Genomic DNA, 6,000 nt, shown 5'->3' with positions numbered 1-6,000 from the left:
ATGAAGTATTTTAAAAACTATGTTGAAAATAAGTTACCTCACTCTTTCTGGCACACGGGATGGGGGACAGAGAGAAGCAGCTCTGGATACAAATAAAGCGGCTCTGGATTACTGCTTCCTCCTATTCATGCATGTGTGGGTTGTACACAAACTGCTAGTAGGGAGAGGGGATGTCATGATCCATCTCGTATTTGTGTCCGAGAGTGGGTTGGAGGGGAAATCATACTGTAACTCGTTTGTGTGATGGTTGCGGGGATAAGGACCATACATCATGTCCTTGCGGGGGCAAGGGCCAAGGCCTCTGCACTCCCACTCTCTTTTGCCAAGGGTGAGTTGTGGTGAAGCTCTTTGCTAGGATCTGAGCGATAAAACACTCAGCCGCACCTAGAGACTGAGCCCAACCTCATCAAAGTCCATGGGGGCTTTGTCATGTACTTCAGTGGCAACAGGGCTGGCCTTACCATGAGGCAAACTGAGGTGGCCGCCTCAGGTGCCAGACTGTGTGTGTGGGGGGGGCGCCACGAGGACCCAGAGTATAGAAAATTGTCTGCTGCCAGTGCATATGTATTCTCTCTGCTCTAGATGCAGAGAGATGGTGGAGTGCTGTGCTGGAGGAAGGAGGGCACAAGAGACACAACAGGCAGGCAGGAGAAAAGGTGAGAGGGAATAACAGAAAGCAGCAGGAGCTGAAGGGAGAGAGAGGAGGAGGAGCCTCTTATGCACCTCTCTAGCACCCCCGGGAGCCTGGACTGATTAACACCAGCTTCTCAGGGAGCTTCCTGTTTCCTGCTGCTTCCCTGAACCCATTTGAGGAGAACAAGCAGTCAACTGAAGTAGTAGGAGCCAGTTAGGCCCTTAAGACGCTGATATCTTCCCTCACTCAGGCCCTGCTACCAGCCTGCTGATTTGTCCCCTTCAATTGAGTGTTGAGAGCCACTATAGCTGGCACGGAACAGCAGTCATGTGTGAAAGAAGAAAACGCCCCTCTGGGGCAGCATTCAGAAAAAGAAAGAAAGCAAAGGAAGCTTTTCTAGCTAAGCAGGAAGGAGCTCTCCTGAGATACATAGACACAAATGTTCACGATGAGCCTTCCGGCCCCAGTGAGGATGTGAATGGTGAGGAGATGCCTGATCTTCCAGTTAGTCAGAGTGCAGGTGACCTGGCAGCTACTGCAGCATCCATATCTCCATCTCAAATGGATGTAACCATGCACATTCCTGAAGAAAAGTGTAGATCAGAGAAGAGTGTGGTGGAGGTGCAAGAAACAGCTGCTGCTGAGTTTAGTTCCCTAAGTCTAGATGATCCAGGACTGTGGACCCACTTGAGCAGTAGCCTGAGGGACTTTCTTGTACTGCATGGGCCACAGCAAGTGAAAAACTTCATGTTCCCCAAAGACAATGAAAATAGAAGTTTCCATCCAACACATTACTGGCGTGAAATCCCAGATGATGACAAAGTGGAGAGGCCATGGCTTATATATTCAAAAACCCAGAATGCTGCATACTGTTTTTGTTGCAAACTCTTCCAGTCTAATGTTCCAGCCACATTGGGTTCTACAGGAACAAAGGACTGGAAAAATCTGTCTAGAAATCTGGCATCTCCATTAATGATCTGGAGGATGGCGTGGCACTGCACTCTCAGCAAGTTTGCAGATGACACTAAACTGGGAGGAGTGGTAGATACGCTGGAGGGTAGGGATAGGATACAGAGGGACCTAGACAAATTAGAGGATTGGGCCAAAAGAAACCTGATGAGGTTCAACAAGGACAAGTGCAGAGTCCTGCACTTAGGATGGAAGAATCCCATGCACTGTTACAGACTAGGGACCGAATGGCTAGGAGGCAGTTCTGCAGAAAAGGACCTAGGGGTTACAGTGGACGAGAAGCTGGATATGAGTCATCAGTGTGCCCTTGTTGCCAAGAAGGCTAATGGCATTTTGGGCTGTATAAGTAGGGGCATTGCCAGCAGATCGAGGGACGTGATCATTCCCCTCTATTTGACATTGGTGAGGCCTCATCTGAAGTACTGTGTCCAGTTTTGGGCCCCACACTACAAGAAGGATGTGGAAAAATTGGAAAAAGTCCAACGGAGGGCAACAAAAATGGTTAGGGGGCTGGAGCACATGACTTATGAGGAGAGGCTGAGATAATTGGGATTGTTTAGTCTGCAGAAGAGAAGAATGAGGGGGGATTTGACAGCTGCTTTCAACGACCTGAAAGGGGGTTCCAAAGAGGATGGATCTAGACTGTTCTCAGTTGGGGAGGCTTAGGTTGGATATTAGGAAAAACTTTTTCACTAGGAGGGTGGTGAAGCACTGGAATGGGTTACCTAGGGAGGTGGTGGAATCTCCTTCCTTAGAGGTTTTTAAGGTGAGGCTTGACAAAGCCCTGGCTGGGATGATTTAGTTGGGAATTGGTCCTGCTTTGAGCAGGGGGTTGGACTAGATGACCTCCTGAGGTCCCTTCCAACCCTGATATTCTATGATTCTATGCCATGAGAAGGCAGCAAATCACCAGAGAGCATTCCATAGGTGGAAAGAACTTGAGATGAGACTAAGGTTGAAGACCATCATAGATGATCAGCATCAAGAGAAGATTGCATCAGAGTCTCTTTACTGGCAAAATATTCTGAAAAGGCTCATTGCCATTGTGAGAATGCTTGCTACCCAAAACCTAGCACTGCGTGGCACTTCAGATCAACTGTATGTGCCAAACAATGGAAACTTCCTTAAAATTGTGGAGCTGATGGCTGAGTTTGATGCTGTACTCCAGGAGCTTCTAAGAAGAGTCACCACCCAAGAAATGTACACACGCCACTACCTTTGAAAAACTATTCAAAATGAGATCATACAGTTACTGGCAACAAAAGTCAAACAGAAGATTGTGGCAGATCTGAAGTCAGCAAGACATTACTCTGTTATTCTGGACTGCACACCTGGCATCAGATTCTTCCTCACTCACATGACACCATGGGCTTCAGCATAGCACATCCCTGATTGGTTGTGAATGAGAAGAGAATCCAGCTCAATGGTTCCATGAAAGACTATTAGGATATGTCTACACTTCAGCTGGGAGTGTGTTTCCCAGCCTGGGTTGTTATATCTGTGTTGGTCCCAGGATATTAGAGAGACAGCGTGACCAACAAAAGTTGGCCAATAAAAGATATTACCTCACTCACCTTGTCTCTCCCAGCCCTGATGGACAGACATAGACTAGCTCTGCTTCATCTAGCATCCTAAAAATAGCAGGGAGGATGTTGTGGCATGTGCAACTAGCCTGGGGTAACTAACTTAGCTCAAACCCAGGGGGTCAGGCAGGCTTGGACTCAGTCAGCTAGCCTGAGTCATTGACCCTGCCGCAAGGTCCACACTGCTATGTTTAGCTCGCTAGGTCGGTCTACCCGTTCCAGGAGGCACACTCCCATCTGCAGTGTCATTATGACATTATGGGCCTGATCCTAAAAGCACTTTGTGTGGAACTCCCCATTGTCCACAGCGAGTGCCAAAGAAGGAACAGCTGCAGGATTGTGCTCATAATATGCATACCATGTATTCCTCCCACCCCCAATTAATAATGGGGTCTTTTTGGTCTGTAAATAAAGCTTCCCTGGGAGGTCCATTTTCAAAATGAAATGAGATTGTGGGGGAAGGGAGCTGCTGGTTCTAATATCTTTAGATTCCACAAAGAGCCCAAATAATTATGCTATGTTATACCAGCCAACATACACGTTATTTTGCATGCCATTAGGCCACAAATACTCTTTCGTCAGTCCATTGGTCTTTCACCAACTCCAGCACCCCAGACCACCAGAAACCTCTGTTTCCGAGGTTGGCATGCTTCTCCTCAGAGCTGTGCCAAGGATTTGGAGCTGAGTTGCAGCTAGAAAAATGTCTAAAGCCATCTAGTCTGCATGTAATTTTGATATGAAGAAAATAGCATCCAACAGTGACAGGATTTTAATAAAACCAGGTTTGTTGCTGTGGGCTCATAGAGGCACCAGTATTAAAAAATGTTGTTATATTGAGTACTGTTCTGAGAAATCACCACTGTTTGGAATGAAATATATGCATATGCATACATACTGTGGCCCAAGTTTTGAAAAGTAACTAGTGGTTTTAGGTTGCCTCATTTTTTGGGTGCCCGGTTTGAAACTCCTTAAAGGGCCTGATTTTTAGAATGTGCTGAGCATCTGTCCTCTGAAAAGCAGGCTCCTTTATGGTGTCTTGGGTTGGGCACTGAAAATCACTAGCCAATTCTAACAATCTTGGCCTGTATCTACATCTACACATAGAAATTAGGGTTGGTCTGGAATTTTCAGGCAACATGTATTTTGGCAGAAAATGCAGTTTCTGGAAAATTTCACTCTTGCTGAATTTTTTTGATTTTTGTCTGGGGTCTGGTTGCCTAAGCAGAAACATCTCATTTCCAGGCAAGTTTGACATTAATCCGTATGTGCCTGAGATACTGCAGTGTCTCATGGAAGCTGCAGTTTGAGTGCGTCGTATCTCCATTCTCCTCTATGGGCTAGGCTCCCTCCCTGGACTACATCTCCCATGATACACCTCAGTCTCCCCTCTGATTTCTGCAGTGAATCATGGGACTTGGATGAACATTGCATCATGTGGATGTAGTTTGGCCTGGGAGCCTGGTTGATAGCAGAAAATGGGGATCTAAGCCACCTAAACTACAACTCCTATGAGGCACCACAGCAGCTCAGAAGGACACAGACTATAATACTGAACCAGGCCAAAATGAAAAGTTTCAATTTGGGAATGTCAAAACATTTTGTTTCAGTTGAAAATGTAGAAATGAAACACGTCACCATTTCTGAATTGAAATATTTCAGTACTTACCGTTCTGCGGAAAATTTCAGTATCTTGACTTTTTGTCCTGATATTTTGAGTGAAAATAAATGTAGAAATATCAGAATTTCTCAGGGGGGAAATTCTGCTTTTCAACCAGAAACATCTATATATTATAGATAGATAGACACAGACAAGAAGGCTGCATGATACCTGCAACGAACACTATTTTTGAGAACAAGTAACCAAAAAAATAGGAATGGGAGAACTCATTTTTCTAAATTTGGAATACACACTAACATCATTTGGGGGAGGGATAGCTCAGTGGTTTAAGCATTGGCCTGCTAAACCCAGGGTTGTGAGTTCAATCCTTGAGGGAGCTACTCAGGGATCTGGGGCAAAAATCAGTACTTGGTCCTGCTAGTGAAGGCAGGGGACTGGACTCAATGACCTTTCGGAGTCCCTTCTAGTTCTATGAGATATATAGATAGGTATATCATGGTTTCAAAATTGGGTGAAGGGAGAGAAGAAATTTATGAGTCTGATGGGAGGGGGAAAAACACCCAACCTCTTGGGCTAATACAAAGGAGTAGATTAAAAAGGGTCATTCACAAAAGCTCAGAAAGCACAATGATACCAGCAGCTATGTCAGATACATGTGTCTTGGTTTTGCCCAGGATGGGTCGGATGTGTCGTGAGAAAACTCCCCACTGGTCTCCACACTTTTTGCTTTATTTTGATTTTGTATCCTCAAGATCTTCTCAGGGCAGGGGTGTCCTATATTTTGGCAATAGCCTGGTTATGCTAAGAGTACAATAGATAGACCGAAAGTTTCAAAGCCAACTAGGAGAATTAACCACTAATTAATTAATTTCCCATTAATTTCAGTTCAGTTGCCCTGGCTTTGAAAATCTCAGCCACAGCTTCCAGAGTAGACCAGTTAGTTTGCAGCAATGATACAAACATTTGCTACTCTGTATAGAGCTTATGACCATGAATAATTCAAGCCTCAGGGATCCTCTTATCTTTTACCAGGCCTAGGGTTGCCGACCCTCCAGGATTGTCCTGGAGACTCCAGGAATTAAAGATTAATCTTTAATTAAAGATTATATCATGTGATGAAACCTCCAGGAATATGTCCAAACAAAACTGGCAACCCTAACCAGGCTTCCAACATGCCCCCTCTGATTAAAACAAGA

Source organism: Emys orbicularis, chromosome 3, assembly GCF_028017835.1.
Source record: "Emys orbicularis isolate rEmyOrb1 chromosome 3, rEmyOrb1.hap1, whole genome shotgun sequence".
Classification (NCBI taxonomy): Eukaryota; Metazoa; Chordata; order Testudines; family Emydidae; genus Emys; species Emys orbicularis.
This window is presented reverse-complemented; position numbering follows the sequence as displayed.